The sequence below is a fragment of the Bos javanicus genome, chromosome 5 (genome assembly GCF_032452875.1).
Source record: "Bos javanicus breed banteng chromosome 5, ARS-OSU_banteng_1.0, whole genome shotgun sequence".
NCBI lineage: Eukaryota > Metazoa > Chordata > Mammalia > Artiodactyla > Bovidae > Bos > Bos javanicus.
This window is the reverse complement of record NC_083872.1, coordinates 15,306,621-15,329,428: the sequence shown is the minus strand read 5'-3', so window position 1 is coordinate 15,329,428 and position 22,808 is coordinate 15,306,621. Positions and strand designations below refer to the sequence as shown.

The 22,808-nt window shown below is 34.9% G+C and overlaps 1 protein-coding gene across 5 annotated transcripts in view; it reads right to left on the bottom strand.

Moving 5' to 3' along the window:
* Window positions 1–22,808, bottom strand: part of LRRIQ1 (leucine rich repeats and IQ motif containing 1) — a 223,193-nt gene that overhangs the window by 56,332 nt on the left and 144,053 nt on the right. The gene's annotated exons all lie outside the window — the stretch shown is intronic.

Below are 22,808 nucleotides of genomic sequence, written 5' to 3'. Positions count from 1 at the left end.
ACTCTAATATAAATTTGATATATTTTGCACAGATTGCCTCATTTTTTTTTTATTGAGTGCTGACTGTAGCCAGGTATTATTCTAATTGGTGGGGATCTAGTCGTGAACTGATAGAATACTGAATTTCAGCAGCATACAGAATAAAGACATTTTAGTTATAGCTATGAAACATACACCTCTGCATATGATAAGTACTAAAGGCAAGTAAGTCTGTCTTGGGTTCAGTGGGAATATATAAGATGGGAATTATTCTTTGGTAAAGTCTAATCAGACTACTATTAGGTACACTATTTTTATGTTGTGCTTTGAGGAGGCCTAGGAGGCTTTGCAAATGCATCTCAGTGGCTGCTGTCGGAAGTAGCCAAGAGATCAGACCCACTTCCTAAACCAGAGCAGATGTACTCAGCTATTTTACACACTATACTGCATTTGGGGTAATATTTCACTTGAAGAAAGAGGTTTTCTGCTAAAACAAAGTTTGAAAACCACTGATCTGGTGGACAAAGCATGAATTTCAGCATGAAAATGTTTAAATTAAATTTCCAACTCTACTGCCCATTTATAATTTGACTTCAAATAACCCAAACCACGTCTAAACACACGACTGACAAACAAATGATTCCAAGTGATTCTGATTTTAGCTTTCAGTTAAACTGTGAAGAAAGCTATGCAAATCATTCTAGCTGGGCTGCTGTGCCTGCAACAGCCTTCATCGCATGCTGTGATTTCAAGAATTCTGGAACTCTCCTGTATCTATTATGCGTCAGAATATTCTTGGTCTTCCTTCTTTATAAGGTATATAAAAAAAGCATATCACCATAATAATAAGGATGACAATATGTGCTAGGAGTTTTGACATGCCCTTCACATTACATTAATTTTTATTTAATTCTTATAAAAACCCTGAGGGATGCTCCCTATCTTTAAAGTGAGGAGGTTCAAAGAATTAAGTAATTTATCATGGTGACAGTGGTGACAGTGGTGAAGCTTGATTTAAAGTCAGTAGTATTCTCTAGTACTTATCTTCAGTCATGCCATCTCTCTACATCAACTTTCTATAACCTAGATATAGTTACATTAGAAAGATGGGCATGGGAAGCTATGTGCTTCTCTGAGGTAGGCAAAGGGATGTATGAAAGAAATAGTTACACGTATCACTTTAAAAATGCACTAAAACAATAAACCTGCTTGAAAACAAATGAGCATTTGTTCTAGAAGTTAATAGATCACACAAACGTCTTATTTGAAAAAATTTGCATATGTCACTAGTTGTGAAATGCTACTATTAAAGTACTCAGAGAGATGCATATACACAGAAGTAGCGTAGTTTTTTTTTTTTTACCATGACAGGATAGATAGCATATGTAGCTGAGACTAAGAGGGCTGACAAATCTATGTAGGCAGACTAACCTTCCTGGCTAAGAACCAGGAGTTACGCTTGTTACACAGAACTCTCAAGGGTACCATGCAATCAGAGGTCACAATCGAGGCAACAGAAGCAATGTCACCATATCAGAGAATGGGCCAATTCAGATCTGGTCCCTGACAGTCACTGAGGTCAAGGCTTGCGGCTAATAATTGTATTAAACAGGAATATTCCCTGCACACTTTTAGAATTGTCATCTGAACAAACAAGTCCAGGTCATCTGTAGGTTAAATCTCAGTTCTTTTTCCTAGTACTTAGAACTTACTTTCTAGTCTTAATCTCGTATAATTTTTAAACTTACAACTGTAATTTTCTTTTGATCAAGTAAATGCTTAATAAGTTTATTTTTGTTTTCTGATCTTAACAAGAGCAAACTTTGATTTAAATGCATTCATTTGTCACTTAATTCCATTTTATTATTTGCTGCCAAATGTAATTTTAAAATTCTGACTATATGACAACAATCACAATTTAAACTTCATATTTTACTGTATATAGGGTATTATAATTAAAATAATAAGAATAATCTTATACTCAAATTTATGAATCTCAAATTTTAATACTATTTATCATTGCATGTATCATTTATATAAAAGCAACTAAATTCCAAATAGCAATTTTATATAAAAGGTGTGAAATTTACAAATAGTCATTAAAATGTAACAAAAGATATATTTACAAATAAGTAGATGAATCATGTATTTAAATCAAATAGGGAAAATAAAATATATATGAATAGGGTTGCATTTAGATTTTTATGAGATATATGATGTGCAATATTAGTTCACATTTTCCTCAATGTAATTTGGAATTTATGAATTATACTGAAATCACACATCAATATTTAATTTTGGTCTGTGTTTTTAATTTTATGACAAATATTTAAAACATCTTTAGTTGCCCTACTCTTTTAGTTATGGCTTAATTTAAATAAAAATCCTTGAGAGTTTATTATTTTAACTATAAAATTTTACTGCTTTGTATATTTTTCACAAATCACACTTGGAAAACTGTATATTCTAGAGCTCTCTTTTGTTCATATAAATTCTAAGATGTAAGAAAATCAAGAGTTTGATTCCTGGTTTTACCTTATGTTATATTTCAATGTGAAAATGCTTATATTTAATGTTTAAATTATACACAAATATACATACACACCACACAACCTCACAGTATAGTTCCAAGTGAAATACTCAATAAACTAAATATAAGGCTATAAGATTAAAACTGGCAATAGTTCAATATTCAAGTGCATAAGACTGAAAGTCTATTTTTTCCAGCTGCATAATTAGCATATTTTCAATAGAAAACTATGGTCCTATGAGTAACAGGACATATCACATTCTAAACTAGCTTCTAAAATCATACTATTCTCACTGTTTAATTAATTCTATAGCTTTTAGTTGCTTATTTTATAATGATTCTTAAGAATGTGTGAGATCAAAACTGAGAATGTGTAGTTTGATAAACTGCATATCCCTGTGAGAAGTGTAAATCTTAGCTTAGTTTAAACAGCTCAGATTAAGTGTCAGTTTCAGAGATTTCTTTCCATATTTACTCTTTTAAAAGTATATTTTAAGTTTAGCTCTAATATATTTTTAATACATAAGTTTATTAACTGTACAAGGAGAAGAAGTATCAAACATATGTTAAACATTAAAACTGTTATTTTAAGGAAACACTTCTTGACCTCATTAAAATAATTAACGTTTCATAACATTATATTTCACATCCAAGTTATGAAAAAGCAAAAAAAAATTATCAAAACAAACTACAGTCAATTACATTTTCAGATCAGTAAGATGCACTTGTAAGGGTCTTTCTTCTCCTAATCCAATTGCCAAAGGCACTTTAGCAGCTCAAATAGGTGGTTAGAAACATTTCTGCCATGATTTCTGAAATATACAGGGCTTTGTTGTTGTTGCTATTTTTTATGATTTCCCCTTTCTATAGCTATAAATACTAATAGAAAAAGATTACTCACACTTATACACACACACGTGCGTATGTAATTGGAATTAATTTTAACATCCCTGTTCTCAAACTTTTCTGGTGAGTCACTGAAACACTATTAGTTTTGACTTATTTACTTATTTATTTTATAATCTGAATCACCTTAAAAGGGTAGAACTGAGGAACTGTACTACAGTTCATCTTTTTTTAGAGACACCTGGTGATTTTTCATCCTAATAGACAATAAAATCAATAATTTTGATTGCTTTAAACATGATGAACAATAAGATAGCACATTTCATTTTGATTCGTTCATATTTAAGATACATGATTTCACTTTAAAAGGGAAAAACTTTAGTTAAACCGTCTTCTACTTTTTTAAATCCTATGGCATTTGACTTGTTTCTAAAATTATCTGAGTTTCGCACTCTAGGACCTGGGTCACAACCTTATTTAGGGACAGGAAATAGTTATCAGGTCACTGAGTGGTCAAACGAAAAGGATTTGAAATGCTTCAGCACTTAGGCCTCCACTCATCGAAATGATTGACTTCTATGTTGTTTAAAGGTTGAAGTTTCTTTACTGGAACTAGTCAGATTATGCCTATGTGATCACAGCAATTTTAAGAAAAATCTACAGGGTACAAACATACATAAGAGTATAAATGAACAGCCTTATACATTTACAAAAAAGGACCAGTCTTTAGGATATGCACAGATATTTTAATTAACAATATATCTGAGTCCAAGGCTAATATAAGTTCCTTGGCATTTGAGTGCAACAAAATGGGATAAAAGCAAAGGGAACATAAATGTTATCTCTCTATGCTGTTTTTCTTCTAGAATAGACTAATAACAAGCCATACTGTTTAGCAGCACACTTTACTATCATACAGGATAAAATCATATAATTATTCCTGTATTATAATGATTAACCTAAGCCTACTTTTATATTCACCTGATGTTACTTCAAGTGAATACACTCTATCTCCAATGACAGAAACAGGCAAAATAGAAGTTGGGGCAAAATGAGTATATACTTGATATATCATTTAGCACTGGATCAGTTTCTCTAGAGTTCAGGACTATTATTAGAAATCAAAATGATCATTTTGCACAGTTTCCAAGGCAAGCAATGTCAGGGATTTTATGTAAAGAGAAGTTTGTGGCTGGAAGAAAAGAAGTTTAATGTATGAAAGGTGATGGAAGAGAATTAAGCCGAAGTATTGCCTGCATAACTCATTTTCTAATGTTTGAAAGAATAAGAAAAGGACATTATGAAAACTGTACCAAATTAAGGTATTCCATATTTACATAACTTTTCCATATGATCACTAAAACTTTAAGAAATAGATGTTTTATTCCAGAAATGTTAAAGGAAGCAATCCTATCACTGATGGACAGAAAGTTGGAAAATTAGGCACAGATTTTATTTTTAAGTTTTATTTTATAATAAGAAACTGGGCCATTAAAACTATGTAACCAAAGCTGGAGTGCGTGCACTGGAAGGCCCCTGCAGTCTTTTACAACTTTTCAGAGGCCTGGGTTGTGAACTGGGTTTGCACTCTGCCAGCAGAGCAGCTCTGACCCATGGAGAGCACTCCTTCAGATCAACACTGCCTCAGGCCTTTCTGCTTTCTCCAAGAAGTCTAACATTTCAGGCATCAAGTTGAATTTCTTCTGGAGATGATTAACCCAAACCCATGACAGATTTTTTCCAAGATATCCAACCCCTTATGTTTATTTTATCCTGGCTCTTTTTTGGATGTACTGGACACAAGTAACTTACTCATTTTACATGTTAAAGTACTGGTGGAGAGCCATTAATTCCCTTAAAAAATGAGAAAATATGTCAGTGTGCTGGGCTCTATTGTGTAAGTTCATATTAACTGTATGATTTAAAATTTTAAGAAAGATGTTTCTCCTCTAGTATAGAATTTTTTAAAGCATTTCAACACATCTCAAGATAGGGATCTTCTACTTTTGGGGAAATGCATTCTTGTGGTGTATTAAAAAACACAATGTTAGAAGGATCAGTTACTGTTTCCATAAGCCCAGTTTGTAGGGGGTTTCAACTAACCTAAATCTTGGCATACACAGTTTAGTTAACAGTCAAATAAAAATATATAGAAGAGTCTATTCTCCTTCTTATATGCCAATCCCTGCCCTTGTTTCTATATCGATGGCATTTTCTTCTTATCACGGGTGAGATGAGCTGTAGGAAAATAATCCAGGTGTTTTTATATATTTCTCTAAGTAAAATATTTTAAACTAAGAGGTGATTGGATGACTTCTTTAGAGATGACTATTAATACTTTTTTTTTAAAGACATTTTTTTCTTCTTTGAAGAAACAGTGCAAAAAGGTCAAATTTTCATAGTTTTTTAATAAATTTTTTTTTTTTTCTGTTAGGATGATGTAAGGTTCCAAATGAAACAGGATTTTCGTTATGAACATTTGAGTTACTTTAAACATATTAAAGAAAAACTTTAAATATTAAGACACTCAAATATATAAATTAAGCATAGGAATAGAAATATTTACTAAATAACATATCTGAACATTTATTCTTCTAAAATTAATAGAAATGTATCAAAGGAAAAAGACATAAAGTTAAATTTAGGGGACATTTAAAATGTAAAGCCTTAGTTTCAATATACTGTCTGATAAGACAAGCAGTTTAAGGAAAAAAATGTATAAATTTGAATGTAACATCTCATGCCAAGAATAAGAACTCATTTCATGAGATAGAAATTTGTATAGAGGTATACGTGCGACTACATGAGAATGGACACGAGCACAGCATGAGATTGGAAAGCAGCTTCCAAGTATTACAGCACCACAAACACAGATAATTCCATTTCAACATAAGCGTGTCATTTATAAGCAGCAATTCTGGGAGCTAACTTTGAGTTTTATCAAAACTTTGAGTTTAGCATCTGGCTGATGACAAAATGTTGACTCTATGGTAAACAAGTTTTAATTTCTCAGGATTAAATCCAAATATTACTTCCGATAGTAATTTAGAAAACTAATCTACAAATAGTAATTGATATAATCTTTTCTCTTTAGGAAAATCTCTTATATAGTTTAAGGTTACTGGTGCAAAGAACCATAGGACACATTTTAGAAAACTTCAAGGGATAATTTTACTTCCATCTCACATGGACAAAACACCGCAAAATTGTCAAAATGACAAATCTTAGAATCACAAGAATTATAGGAAATTAATTCATGCTCCATATTAGTCTTTTTACTCTTCTTAAATAAAGTTGCAAAATAAACTTTATCTTTACAAAATATATATCAATATCTGAGAATATTTTCTCTCTAAGTGAAGGATAAAGCTAAGTTAATTTTTCTAATTAGATTATTACTGGAATGTTTAAAGATATCAGTTTCTTCTTTAATTCATGCTTCAATGGGCTACCCAAGTTCAAGACCTTCTACAGAATGAAGAAAAGAAATGACAAGGGATAGCATATACATTGGGGGTGGTAGGTTAATGCCAGAAGTGTGACTGATTGATTGACTGACATGACTTTAAAAAATCTGGATTAAAGCTGCCTATCAAATTTGTCCAGCTAAAATTTAGAGTAGAATGGATTACTGACCAGAATCTGTGTCTTGTCTATTCAGGTATATGCATTTACCTTCACCTGAAAAATCCCTTTCCATGGAAAAATGATCAGCTAAGTAGAATAATAAATTTCCCCAATACACATACACCAATGTTTCAAAGTATATGGAGTTACTATAACCAAATTCTAATTTGTACAGATTTCATTGTAAATAACTACTGCTCCTGTTAATAGAAATAGCTAACGTGTATTGAGCTTACTATGCATTAGATACTATTCCCAGCATTGTATATGTACTGATTTATTTACTCAACTCTGTGAACTCTGCATTATTTACCTTATTATACCAATTTCATAAATGAGGAAACAGACACTGAAAGATTGAGGGTGTGATAGAGTCATACCTGTAGCAAGGGGCAGAGTTGGAATTTAAACCCAGATAGTCTGCTCCATAGCTCATTCTGTTAACCATTAGGTTGAGTATTGTTTTTAAACTAAAATAATGATTTGAAAAAGTCTTATGGAAGATAATGAAGCTTTGGGGAAAACACATGGGATCCTACAGTTTTATTCAGTTGTTATAAAATATCAATGGAATATAGAAATCATTTAGTTTTCTTTAAACACAAAAACAAATAGTGACTTTATTACCCATCTCTTCTAGAAAATGTTTCAAAAACTATGAAACCATAAAATGAAAGGATGCTATTTATAACGAGGAAATTTTCAAAATCCAAAACTTCACAGCTGGTGGAGCTTAAGTAGGAAATGATTAAATGAATTCCAAAGTGTGCTAAGTAGATCTAAGGGGTGGCTGAGACAGTGGGACCTAAAGCCTGGATGTGAACACTAAATGAGTTGTAAGTTTAACTTGGGAATAGGCCAGTATCTGACTTTGAGTAATAGCAATTGGCAGGAAGAGTGTTTCTGAGACTCCAAAGATATTTCTTTTTTAGAGTCAGAACTGCTTATTAATTCAACAAATACTTACTGAATGCCTAGTATAGATGAATCTAATAATGCTGCTAGGTTCTGGAGATGGGAGGAAACAGAAATATGACTAAAACTTGATCCCTGGCTTTAAAAAGATTTATAGTCAGTGCAGGAAATAGACAAAAACATATAGTCATAGGAGAGTATTAAGCAGACATGACAGAGGCCTGTGGGAAGCTTGGTGTTACTAGGAATGCCTTACAGATGAAATGACATTTATTTATCTGAGTCATGAAGGATAAGTAAACGTCTAAAACTAGAAAGGTGAGGAAAAGCATTAAAGATAAAGAAAGTGGCATGAAAATATGAAGAGCAGGGCATTTTTTGGAAAGAACAAGCACTCTATTATAGTTGGGGATATACTGAAGTAGTTCAATATGGTTACAGAGTATTTGGGGGAGAAATGATACAAGGTGGAAAGGTATGCTGGGAACAGTATGTAAAGGGTATTGTATGTTTAAGACCTTGGAATTTGTACTAGGGGAAACAGAAAGACACTGAATTTTAAACAGGGGTGTGCTGTGTGAATAATAGAGTTTAGAAAGGCATTGCTGTGCAAGTATAGAAGACAGCATTGATAACATTAAGAGATGTGTGAATATTATAAAGGTGACCGTGACAATGTTTCAGGGCAAGAGACACTGCAGACCATGGCTGATGCGGGGGTAGGGCCTACACTTAGCTAATGCAAAAGGGAACAGAATTAAGAATGATTCTCATTTATCTGTGTTAAGCGAGTGGATGACAGCTGATGCTCCTAACAGAGACAGCAAAAAGGATCAAACAGGTGGGTGGAGTGGAATGTACATATACACATCATATCAGACATACTGGGTTTCAAGTGCCCAGGAAAAAATCAAAGGGTGAAGGATGGAGGTGGATATTTAGTGGTTACTGCTTGTAAACATAAGCTATACGAGAGAATTAGGTGTTATATTCTTGATCTTTTCATCACACCTTGGGAATAGGTCTGATTTGTACCTCCATGATGTTTTCTTTTGCCTGTTTATATGTCTCATCAACTGGACTCGAGGGTAGTTTTTTAAAGGCAAAATTATGTCTTACTCATCTTTGTATTCCCTCACCTACTATAATGTCTGGCCAAGCAAATATCTGTTGTATTTGTAAACAAATATGTGGATTGAGTATAGAATAACATCACACACACACAAAACTCTATGGGATACTTCTCTTTTAGGAACAGAAATAGGCAGAGAAGACAAATAAAGACAAATAGGAGTAGTAAGATAATGAGGAGAACCAGGAGAGAACTGGAATGAGGGTGTAATGGGAGAAAAATTCTAGAGAGAGAAATCCCAAAGAAATGGCAAGTAGAAAGAGGGCAGAAAAGACGTTCCTGAGTTCAGCAATTAAGAGGTTAACACTGATTTCTGTAATGAAGGTAGTTTGAGTACAATGATGAGAATGTGACCAGAATGTACACGCTGCGTAGCTTTATGAAAGGACTGTATGTGAGATTATAAATTTCAGTTTATTAGTTTGTCTCTTGTTAGGCTGAGTTTCTAAATCAAGAACTGATTTTTACTTCTGCTTCCAGCCTCAAGTACAATAAAAGAAAGCAGAAGCTTAAAAATGTTTTTTTTTTAGAGAATAAAAAATGCTCAATAAACAGAAGGTGAGAAATGAAGATACTAATTAGACTGCCTAAGAAGGTTGATAAAAAAGAGAGATGGATGGATTGGGTAGTGGCTCGAAAAGGAGGTAGCATCACATTTTCAATAATAAAGATGCAACTTATTCATAGGCTGACTTTAAGCAATAGATATAATACAGGCAGAAATGTAAGAAACAAGGCAGAAGACAACTAAACATGAGAACATCACGGGATCTGCCGAATAATATCCACAGCAAGGATGAAAAGTTTAGCCTTGGAAAGAAAGCGAGACCACTTTATTTAAGGAGAGAGTTATAGTGAAGTTTGGAATGTCAGTGGGAATAAAAATGATTGCTGCCACATACTGAACACTGGGCTAAGCAACGGTTTGGCTCCTCACAACTGCTCTATGGGGTGAGTATTATTCTTTTCATTCAGTAGGAGAGAAGTAACTTAAACACAGGCTTCCCAGGTGGCGCCACTGCCTGCCAGCACAGGAGATGCAAGAGATGTGGGTTTGGTCCCTGGGTAGGAAAGATTGCCTGAAGTAGGAAATGGCAATCCACTCCAGTATTCTTACCTGGAAAATTCCATGGGCAGAGGAGTCAGCAGGCTGTAGTCCATGGGGCTGCCAAGAGTCAGACACGACTGAGCACACGACTTAAAACACTCATACCTTGTGATTGCTGTTTCTCTACTTTCCCCTTACATCTTCATGTCTACCGTGTTCAGCCTGCTCCAGGCTACCATCTCCATGCTGGACTACTGCTCTGACCTCCCAACTTTTCTCATCATGTTCACTGCTGTTTCCTTTCTACCTGCTCTCCATACCACATGTTTCATAGTCATTACTTGAAGAACACATCTGATCATTGCATCGTCTGCTTATAATGACTATTGTTCTTGGAATACAGAAAGCCAAATCCCTGACATGGACTAACAAGGACAAATTAAAACTTCTCTGTCCTCACTCCCACCAACAGTGCTAGAGGGTTCTCTTTTCTCTGCCCCTCTCCAGCATTTATTGTTTGTAGATGTTTTGATGATGACCATACTCATCAGTGTGAGGGTGTACCTCATTGGAGTTTTGATTTATACTGACATTTACACTACCAGGGATAAAATAGCTAGTGGGAACCTGCTGTTTAGCACAGAGAACTCAGTTCAGTGCTCTGTGGTGACCTAGATGGGTGGGCTGTGGGTAGGTGTGAAAGGGAGGTTCAGGAGGGAGGGGATATAGGAATACACATATCTGACTCACTTTACTGTACAGAAGTTGTTCAGTCATCAAGTTGGGTCCGACTCTTTGTGACCACATGGACTGTACAGGCTTCCCTATCCTTCACTATCTCCCAGAGTTGGCTCAGATTCATGCCCATTGAGTCAGTGGTGCTATTCCAATAAAAAGATTAATACCTCCTCTCCAAAAAATTAAGACATAAAATTGCTCTGTCCTCTGCCAACTTCTCCAGCTTCATCTGACTTCTTGTTCTCTGGCCAAACCAGCCTTCTTTCAATTCCTTTAATGGCCAAGGCTAGCCTATCTTCAACGTCTTTCATTAGGCCCACACTTTGGCCTGGAACACTCTTTATCCACAACTTCTCTCTTTGTCTAGTTACTCCTACCCAGTCTTCAAATTCAGTTCTAGTGTCATTTCTTCCCTAAATTCATAATGAGTTTCCCTTACTTTTCCTCAATAGAACTTTATTCTGATGTGTCATTATACACTTTAGTTCAGTTCAGTCACTCAGTCGTGTCTGACTCTTCGCAACCCCATGGACTGCAGCACACCAGGCCTTCCTGTCCATCACCAACTCCCAGAGTTTGCTCAAAATCATGTCCATTGAGTTGGTGATGCCATCCAACCATCTCATCCTCTGTCATCCCCTTTTTCTCCCACCCTCAATCTTTCCCAGAATCAGGGTCTTTTCCAATGAGTCAGTTCATCACATCAGGTGGCCAAAGTATTGGAGTTTCAGCTTCAGCATCAGTCTTTCCAATGAATATTCAGGACTGATTTCCTTTAGAATGGACTGGTTGGATCTCCCTGTAGCCCAAGGGAGTCTCAAGAGTCTTCTCCAACACCACAGTTCAAAAGCAGTAATTGTTCAGCGCTCATCTTTCTTTATAGTCCAACTCTCACATACATGCCCACTGGAAAAACCATGGCTTTGACTAGAAGGACGTTTGTTGGCACTTATACACTTATGTGAATGTTAATAAATGGCAGTCACCGTCTTCCCTGCTTCTGTCAGACGGTGAACCCCATTACTTATGGTCTTCGTTTATTTCATTCACCACTGTATCCTCACCTCCTTACATAATGCCAAGCACGTGATAGATATTCAATAAAGATGTGTTGCTAGGTTAAATAGGAAAGGCAAGGAAATAAGTCTGAGTTCCATTCTCAATTTATACTTTAAAGGCAATTATGTTCAATCACATTGGTCTTTTATTCCACTGCTGGCTTGCATATATCTTGATGTTTTCATTTTTGAAATTTCTGTATATTACCTTTTGGCCTCACAAGAGAAAAGATAAAGATTTAGTCCTTTTATAACACGTCTACCATTAACATATATACTTCTTTTCCCATTTCTTAGACAAATAATAATTTTTTGGCTAGATCACAATTTAGAATTTAACTATTTATGACAATGTAAATATCATTTATACCTGAGCCTTAAATACGAGCCATGGGTGCTGTATGTGTTAGTTTCTCAGTCATGTCTGACTCTGTGACCCTTTGTAGCCCACCAAGCTCCTCTATCAGTGGGATTTTTCAGGCAACAATCCTGGAGTGGGTTGCATTTTCCTCCTCCAGGGGATCTTCCCAACCTAGGGACTGAATCTGTGTCTCCTGTGTCTTCAGCACTGTAGGCGGATTATGGATTCTTAACCCATCAGGGTTAAGAATTGAGCCACCGGGGAAGCCCAGGAAGGGCACAATAGCTAGTTCTATGGTTTTCCTATAGTTGCAAGGAAGCATGAGGATTTAATCCCCCAGTAAAGTAATTGTTAGAATTTAATCTCTACTGAATTCAACAAATGAGAATTTAGCTGTACCAGACCAAGCCCTCATTATTGAGATTGTTTACTGAGCTATAAGTAACCAATATGGATAAAATGCAACTGAACTCTAGCTATATACCCGCCAGTGCACTGGATTACTAGCTGATCATACACCTGAGAAGACGATATGACCAATGAACAGTAAAATCTGCTGGGATCATCAGAGATGATGGACGGCTTTGACTCAGTTTATCTACACATTCACAGACTTGACTCGACTCTCATGCCCACACATATCCTAAGAGCCAAATGGAATGATTAGGACACCACAGGTTGTGCCTAGATGTATGTCACAGTGTCCTTGTTATACTCAACAGGTTTTGAGGTCTCTTCTCCTTTGTCTTCCCTTAAAGTTAGGTAAATTTAGTGTTGTGTGAAGCCTATTACATTTCATTCATTTAAGTTTTGATATGAATTCAAAACACACAGCTTCTTATAGAAAAAAAAATAGCATAACTGTTACGGATTACATTTCCTTCCTTGTGTAGCTGATTTTCTTCACATTTAGTTAACCAATTTTTTACATCTAGTTAGTTTTCTTTGTACTGTCATCAGTGTTCAAATTCTCTTTTAGAAGGGTGCGTCTACCGCAGATTCATGAATTAGCATTCTACACACATATCCACATGTACATGCTCAGTCACTCATGTCAACTCTTTGCAACCCCACTGACGGTAGCCCACAAGGCTCCGCTGTCCATGGGATTGTCCAGGCAAGAATATCAGAGTGTGCTGCTATTTCCTGTTCCAGGGGGATATTTCTGACCCAGGGATCGAACCTGAGGTTCCAGTGTCTGCTGCATTGGCAGGCAGATTCTTTACCGCTGAGCTACCGGGGAAGCCTCCACACACATATCTATAGGTCATTCCCAAACTCTTTTCCTGAGGACTGTATCTCCTATTGATATGTTGGAGCATGTTCATGACAAGACAATGAAAAAAATTTTTGCTCCTCAGAGATGTTGTCTGTCAGCCTAGAGTATCTACTCTTGAACCCTGTGTGTGCTCTCATCTTGGGATCACTCTTCGCCATCCCTTTGTTTCTCTCACTAGATCTCATGTGTTCTTTTTCATGGCTTACCTCTCCATATTTGTGGAGTGGTTCCTCCAGTAGCTTACAGATCAAGGCTGCAAGGGAGATACATTTGAGACTTGATATGCTTTTATATTTTTAAATTTTATTAATAATTCACCTGTTTACAGAATTATGGACTTCCCTAGTGGCTCAGATGGTAAAGAATCTGCCTGCAGTGAGGGAGAGCCAGGTTGGGGAGATCCCCTGGAGAAGGGAATAGCTACCCACTCCAGTATTCTTGCCTGGAGAATTCCATGGACAGAGGAGCCTAGTGCTCTAAGTCCATGGGGTTACAAAGCGTCTGACATGACTTAGCAGCTAAAACTCTCACTGTTTTTTTCACTTATCAATTTCTGGGTTAAAAATAACTTTGCCCAAGGATGTTGAATATACTGTTCCATCATCCTTTAGGGTTCAAGATTAATGTGGGGAAGTCCAATGCCTTTTAGATAACTGATCCATTGCAGAAGATCTGTTTCACTTTCTGGAGGACTTTTAAAGTCTTTCCTTTGTCCCTGGTTTTATGACATCTTCTAAGATGTGCTACAAAGGTGATTTTAATTTTATTCATTTTCCTAACATGATCGGGAAACTGGAAATTCCCTTAGTTTGGGGAATTGGGGGGAATGATTTCTCTGACAGCTTCCTTCAATCTATTTGTCGTTGTGTTCTTTCTGGAACGTCTATCAGTTACTAAGGCTGGACCTCCTGGACTAAGTCTCTTTTCTTTATGTTCTCTCTCATCTTTCTTGTCACTTTGTATTTTTGCTCCAGTTTCTGGGAAGTTTCTTTAACACTATCTTCTAACTTTATATTTTGTCAAGATTTCATTTCTGGTACCATATTTTTATTTTCAAACAGATTTTTTAGTTCTCTGAACTCCCTCTTTCTTATCATAGCATCTCATTCTTATTTCATGTATGCAATATTTTCTTGTCTCTAAAAATATTCATGGTATTTTTGAAGATTTTTTTCACCTGAAGTTGACTGTGTTTGTTACTTTTTCTTAAAAGTTTCTTTCAGATGTTTCAGTTCAGTTTAGATCAGTCGCTCAGTCATGTCCGACTCTTTGTGACCCCATAGACTGCTGCATGCCAAGCCTCCCTGTCCATCACCAACTCCCAGAGTTTACTCAAACTCATGTCCATTGAGTCGGTGATGACATCCAACCATCTCATTCTCTGTCGTCCCCTTCTCCTCCCACCTTCAATCTTTCCCAGAATCAGGGTCTTTTCTAATGAGTCAGTTCTTCGCATCAGGTGGCCAAAGTATTGGAGTTTCAGCTTCAGCATCAGTTCTTCCAATGAATATTCAGGACTGATTTTCTTTAGGATGGACTGGTTAGATCTCCTTGCAGTCCAAGGGACTCTCAAGAGTCTTCTCCAACACCACAGTTCAAAAGTTCAGATGTTTAAAAATCTTCATTTGTGTGCTTACATCTAGAGGGCACCTATAAAACTGATAAACTGTAAATTACCTTATTAGGAGGATAAAACAAGTGTGTGAGGTCAATCATTTCATGGTCACCTACGTGAATCATATATTGGTGAGGGTTTTCAGATCCATCATCTTTACCTGGAAGACCTCGGATTATCATTTAATTTTCAAAACATCATGAGAAGTAATGATTGGTGCTTCCAATCTTTACAGAAGAAAACAAAGACATGGAGTATACGGCCAGTGAGTATTTATGCAAGATTCATACTGGAGTCTTCTCAGTCCAAATCCATTGCTACTTCATTATCTCATGTAGCCTTCTTTAGACAAAAACCTGCAGTCCTCAATGATGAACTTTCTAAGATACTGTAACAATTAATCCAACACCTTGATAGGATTATTAGCTATCCCAGAAATACAGGAAGTGTCCAGGGTAGCAAGTAAATAGGCAGCTGACACGTGGACAGAGAGGATTCTTTCAGGGAACAAAGGCCAACACAGATAAAGGGTGCCATGAGCTTCTTCCAGAGTCACTCTCCTCCCACATTTTGTCTCTAAAGTTTTGGCTCAGGAAGCCAGACATCATCCTTATTTTCCTTATGACTACACAAAGCAGCAGGTAGAGGGCTGGGTGGCATGAGTGCCCTGCTTTCTTTCTTTTTTCATTTATTTATTTTAAATTAATTTTTATTGGAATATGGTTGCTTTACAATGATGTGTTAGTTTTTCAATTCAGTTCAGTCACTCAGTTGTGTCCAGCTCTTTACGATCCCATGGACTGCAGCATGCCAGGCTTCCCTGTCCATCACCAACTCTCAGAGCTTGTTCAAACTCATGTCCAATGAGTCGGTGATGCCATCCAACCATCTCATCCTCTGTCGTCCCCTTCTCCTCTTGCCTTCAATCTTTTCCAGCATCAGGGTCTTTTCCAGTGAGTCAGCTCCTCACATCATGTGCACAAAGTATTGGAGCTTCAGGTTCAGCATCAGTCCTTCTGAGGAATATTCAGGACTGATTTCCTTTAGGATGGACTGGTTGGATCGCAGCCTTTCTGACCAGCGTGAGATGGTACCTTATTGCGGTTTTGATTTGCATTTCTCTGATAATGAGTGATGTTGAGCATCTTTTCATGCGTAATAAACTTTTTTTTTATGGATCTGAATTTTTTTTCTCTTTGTCTTTGGGTTTTTAGTGCTTTTACTGTAGTCTGCTACAGTGTGGTTTTCCTTGTATATGTTTTGTTTGTAGTTTATGGAATTTCTTGAATCCATAAATTGAGGTTTTACCTCACCTTAGTAAATCCTCAAATACTAACTCTTCAGATATTATTTCTATTTCATTCTCTCTTACCTTTTTCTTGAACTGTAATTACATGTGTGTTAGATATTTTTGCTGCATCTCACGTCTCTTTTTTCTGTATTTTCCATTCTTTTTTATTTTGTGCTTCAACTTTAATATTTTTTTCATAGCTATTGTCCTTCCAGTAATTCTCTCTTCAGTTTTGATTAATCTGTGGTTAAACCCATACACTGAGTTCTTTATTTCAGTTATGTTACTTTTAAGTTATCAACTTTCCATTCAGATATCTTTATAGGTTTAATATGTATACTGAAATTCTCAATTTTTTATTCTATACCCCAAAATTATTATGTGTATTCATTTTAAAGCCTTCATTATCTGAAATCTCCTTAGCTCAATTTCTGTTGTTTGTTTCTCACGGTGTTCAGTGATGTTTCATTCTCCTTCTATGCCTTTATTTTTTTCTTTAGCATGTGCCAAAAATTATACAGGAAAAAATGTAGAGATAATTCGAAGCTTGAGATGATGTTATCCGTTTTGGGACACGGTTTATATTTGTTTCTGGCAACAGGTTAGCAGAAAACTCCCAGTTCACCAAGAGTAGTGACATCAAAAGTTTTGCTCAGTTTCTTAGTTCTTGAGATGTCCTTCTTGACTTATCAGTCTTAACTTACTTGTTAGTTCTTGAATGACTTCAACTAGTTTTTTTTGAAACTACATTTTCCAGCTTTTAAAGTTGTTCTCAGAAGGAGAGGTGGTTTGAATTAAATAGTCCTCTATTACCAGAAGTGGAAACCCTCTTGTATTTTTAAGTAAGAAAATAAACTAATAATATCCAACAGCCTATATATCAGGGTTCCTTTCAAAGAACTCTAAAAATTCTGAAATCCCTTTCCATTTTTATCCATATACACATCATATATGTGAAATATATATATAGCCTATATGTCAATTATATATGTATATTATATACTTATATATGATATATGTAAGTAATGAATGAATTACTTAGATATATTAGTGAAAGTGAAAAAAAGTGTTAGTCCCTCAGTCATGTCCAACTGTTTACAACCCCATGGACTATAGGTTACCAGGCTCTTCTGTTCATGGAATTCTCCAGGCCAGATTACTGGAGTGGGTAGCCATTCCCTTCTCCAGGAGATCTCAACCCAGAGATTAAACCTGAGTCTTCTGCATTGTAGGCAGATTCTTTACTGTCTGAGCCACCAGGAAATCCTAGGAAGGTTTAATCAGCTTCTCTCTGGTCATGGATTGCCATTCCCAAAAATCCCACTTATCTACAAATACTTTTTTAAATTGCAGTTTGTTTTATGCTTCACTAGACTGAAATCTCTAATCACATTTTTTTTTCCTGTAGAAAGTTGAAGTGATTCCAAACCTTATACTACAAAATAGTATGATAGTGCCTAAATTATATTTAGGGAGTTTTAATTATAAGCAAGTCTCTTCTTAGGAGCATACATTCCAGGTAGTCTTTGGTTACCTGCATTAATTTTGTGGCATTAATTTACCAGCTCTTAATACCTAATTGTGTTGGCACTGTTAGCAAGTACTCTATACAGCTATGTTAACACAAGACCTACAAATAAACAATATATATAATGTGACTTTGTGCTCTAAACTGGTATTAAAAGGAGGAAAGCTTGAGAAGAAAATGCTTGTAATCATACAGTAAAAATACCATAAGAGAACATGGTTTGATTAAAAATGCTCTGGAGTAAAAATTATAGACACTAAAGTCCTTTGATGACTTCAATACCCAAAAATTTAATACAAAAATATTTGAACTTCTATGATATATAAAGACATATGGTATGTGTGAATCTTCAGTTTTAAAGAAAAATAGAAAGCATGTTAGTGATGACAGCACCAAACTGGGAATTATGAAAGTCTGACTTTAGAGTGAAGTGAAATTGTCCTAGGGATTGGAGGAACTAAGACTGAACCTGCCTCCTTTTGAAGGCTGTTGGGCCAGATCCAATTTTTTTTTTCTCCCTAGCATGACTAGCTTCCTTTCTTGGCCAAAACCAGAAGTCCAAATTTGGCATTGGCTTCAGGAGTAGCAAATTTAAGTTTTAGCAGATTAGAGCAGTAAAGTAATTTAATGTATTCAATATGATTAAAATAAAATTAAAATGTCAGTTATGAATGGAAAAAGAGGAATAAATAAAACAAAAATATAGTGTTTACTTTTGGTCTGTATGGAGAGGTTCTCATCTATATGAAAATTAGAATAGGTTCTTGAAAATACGATCACTCCTAGAATCTAAAATTTTGGTACTTAATAATGTTAGGTAATCATAATGAAACTAGATGAGATAGCAGGTAATTACAGGTCAAAAAACATATTTATCACCATTTGGACACTAAACTGTTTCTTAATTTATATTAATGCAAGCTATAGTGAAAGTGAGTTACCCCACCGTGTCCAGCTATTTGCAACCCCACAGACTATACAGTCCACAGAATTCTCCAGGCCAGAACACGGGAGTGGGTAGGCGTTCCCTTAGAAATGAATAAAAAAAAAATATTTTTTCCCAGAGTTTTGGCTAATATAATGGTCAGTCTTTAAATTTTTTCTTAAATATTTTGATTCTAAACTTGCATACTTTACAGGCTAACCCAAGAACCTGTATTCCTTAATGTCCTCATTTTGTTTGATTTTTGCTAGCTTTGTTGTGATAAAGAAATTATGTCCATTTCCCTTTAGGCATATACTCTGTGTGATCTTGGGCAAGACTTATCAAACTCTCAAAACCAGTTTCCTCTGTAAAATATTGATAGTCATAATATATAAGAGCTTCTGGGAAGACTGAATCAGAGAATTTAAGTAGAACTCTTAGCACAGTACCTAGTAAGAAATACAATAAATATTACTAATTGCAAATAAAACAAAACAAAAGAAGTCCCACACTTATACTTTAAAAGTAACTGTTGCCAAAGATTACAAGTTTTGAGCACCCACTATGTGTCTATAATGTGTACTTTAAGTGTTTCCCAAGTTGAATCTCCTGTAATCCTCAACAACTAAAAACTGTTAGTATTTAATTTTACAAATGAAAAATAATGCTACACAGGGAAGTTAAATAATGTCCCCAGGCACACAGTCAATAAAAGGAGGACTCATGATTCAAACTGTGTTTGACTAACTATAGAATCTACATCTGTGAAAGTGAAAGGGTGAAAGTGTTAATCGTTCAGTCATGTTCAACACTTTGTGATCCCATGGACTGTAGCCCACCAGGCTTCTCTGTCCATGGGATTCTCGAGGCAAGAATACTGGAGTGGGTTGCCATGCCCTCCTCCAGGGGATCTTCCCAACCCAGGGATCGAACCTGGGTCTCCTGTATTTTCTGCATTGGCAGGTGGGTTTTTTACCATCTGAGCCACTTTCAAGCTATGCCTCTTTTTACATGAGAGTGCCATCAGGCTCCAAATTGAACATTTGAAACAAACAAAAAAGGAAACTTGGTGGGAAATATTTAAGGCAATAATTAAGAAAGTGTTTCAAATTTTAAGGCAAGATCAGATATTGAAACCTAAGTAGAAATCATAGGTGATATAGAATAAACCAAGACAGGTACCGGACATGATATTAATATAAATAAAAATAAGGAAATAAATCAAGCAAATCAATGTTGAATCTATAAAATGCTCAGGCTCTTAGTTTCATATCATAGGAAAAACTAACTGGTATCTGACACATAGTTATCCTCAGAACAGGTGTGGTTAAATATGCTTCAACCTTTAGGTCTGAGTTAAGGGTCTAAATCTGGCAGCTAGACAAAAATTGCCAACGACTCATGAACAAAGCATAATATAAGGACATTTCATAAAACATGGTCTGTTAATAGGGTATAATTATTTACCTTATGTCATTTAATATAACGACATTTCATGTTAAATATTCCCTAAATTTAAGCATATTTTAAATCCCAGGCCAATAGGATATAACTACCATCCACTCTGTCTTGCTAGTGACCTCTAGATAAAGGCAACAAAAATAATCAAAGCATTTTAGGAAAATTTATAACATGAATCACGAAAACCCCACATAGGTAATATTGAAAAGTAGATACATATTTTTACATTTTTTTTACAAAATCAGATGTTTTATAAAATATTTTATATTATAGAAAAAATTTAAATAATACTATCATCTAATTCCAATGAAATTATTACAGTGCCAGCATGCAACTATTCCACTATTGAGAAACTGTTCCACATAGAATCATTCAATCTAAATCTACAGTAAAATTTAATTCTGATCTCCCTAACTTTTGGGGGGTAAGATATCCAATTAATTTTATTTGAATTTTTTTAAGGGAAAGCAGTTTTAAAATTAGATTGTGGTGATACTTATTAGATTAAAATTTTATTTCTGTTGGGTAACTGTAAATATATTGACATTTATAAACCATATTCAAAAAGGGTGCATCTTACACTCTGTGAATTGTATCTAGGGACACCTGGTTAAAAATGCGCCCTCCAGTGGGAAGCGGTGGTTAGTGAGGTAGCTAACTTGGAAGGTAGCTGGCTTCTAACCAGCCAGAAAATACAGAATGTGAGACTAGGAGGTGGATGAGGCCAGCGCAGCAGTTAAAGATAACATGGTGTTCAACCTGGCCAGAGATGATTAAATAATCTTTGCCTCACTCTTTTCCCATTAAAAAAAGAGGCAGAAATAAACATTAGGGAAGATAATTTTCTGCTACTTACATTTTTTCCAAGCCCATGCTTTTTTTTTTTTTTTACTTTTTTAAAATTTATTTCTTAAAAAAAAAAAAGCCTTAAAGTAACTATTAGTCACTAGAATATAAGCTGCATACATAAAGACCATTCACTGAAATTAATGACATGCTCCCAAATGCACTTGAGGTTTAAAAAGAACCAAGTAAACTAAACACATTTTATACTGAGGAAAGAACACAAAAATGCACATCATATCAGAAAGCATATTTGGTAATGTTCCATTTTATTTCTATCACTACTATAGTACAAAAGTCAATAAATACAGTGTATGCTTATATGCCATTCTTGATAGTAACATATCTTTACCTTTCATATGTCACAGAACAGGTTGAGATAGATTCCTTCTGTCTGATTCTGAAGTACATGTTAATTTAAAGGGCAAAAATGCTCTAATTATCTTTCCTCCTAGGCCTATCCTTCCTAAAGTAATGATGCTACTACTTAACAGGTAAGATCTATGGCGTTGTTATTTATTTTAGTGGAATTTCTACTCTTCCTTTCAAAAACAGCGAAGCTGAGACTGTACAAAGAAATGAACCCTGATTAAGACTGGTCTTGTTTTATATTGAAAGTATATTTTAGTTATATTAAAACACTAATCCATAAACATTTTTGAAATAATATTGATTTTTAAACATTCAATGGTTATGCCTTTTTAATGTTTTGCTATAGGAATTTCAATTATTAAAAAAATTGGATGTTAAAACAAATTTCCTTATACCATCATCTACTGATCTAACAATTTCCATGATTTGCAACACTTGGTTTATCTATCTTTCTAGGTATATTTTTATTACCATATGCTTAAAGGAAATTCTAGACCCTATGTCTTCTACATCCACTTAGCAAGGTATCTCTGAATAAATATAAAATTAGTAGCTATCACATTTTTCTTTAGTTGAGACATTACAGAATAGAGACATAAATTAAAGTGTATCTATTTTCAATCATGCTATGATGATGCATAATTTTTAGGATTTATTTAAAACATACGGAAGACAGGGCTTCCCAGATGGTGCTACTGGTAAAACATACAGAAGATAAAGTATTAAGATTTTTGAGTAGTTCACTTCTATGCAAAATATTTTGACTCTATTCTTTCCTATTAGAAATTACAATCCAAACTATAGGTGAAAATTATTACCATTTTAATATTAAAGAAAAAGCAACAGAAAACTTGTTTTCAGTCATATTTGCTGTTCTATTACGTTTAAATATTCCTGTTTAATAAGTCCATAATTATTCTGAATGTAGAAACAGGGAATACAATCTGCCACTGCACTTATATATGCAGATTTTTTGTCCTAGAAGTGAGTTGGACAAGCTTCAAATATAGTAAAATATTTAAAATTCCAGAGTTTAATTCATAATGCTTAAATGCAATTTGCACATATTGGCAGTAAGTATATTAGAATATCATTTCAACATGTATTCACTTCAATTGATACAAGGTAACATATTCTGTCAGTGTAAGATTTAAATAAAGTTAGTAACATTGATGATATAGCATTATAATTTTGACACATAAATACAAAGAATTTAAATTTATGTATGCCACAATACAAATACTAAACGACCATGCTAAT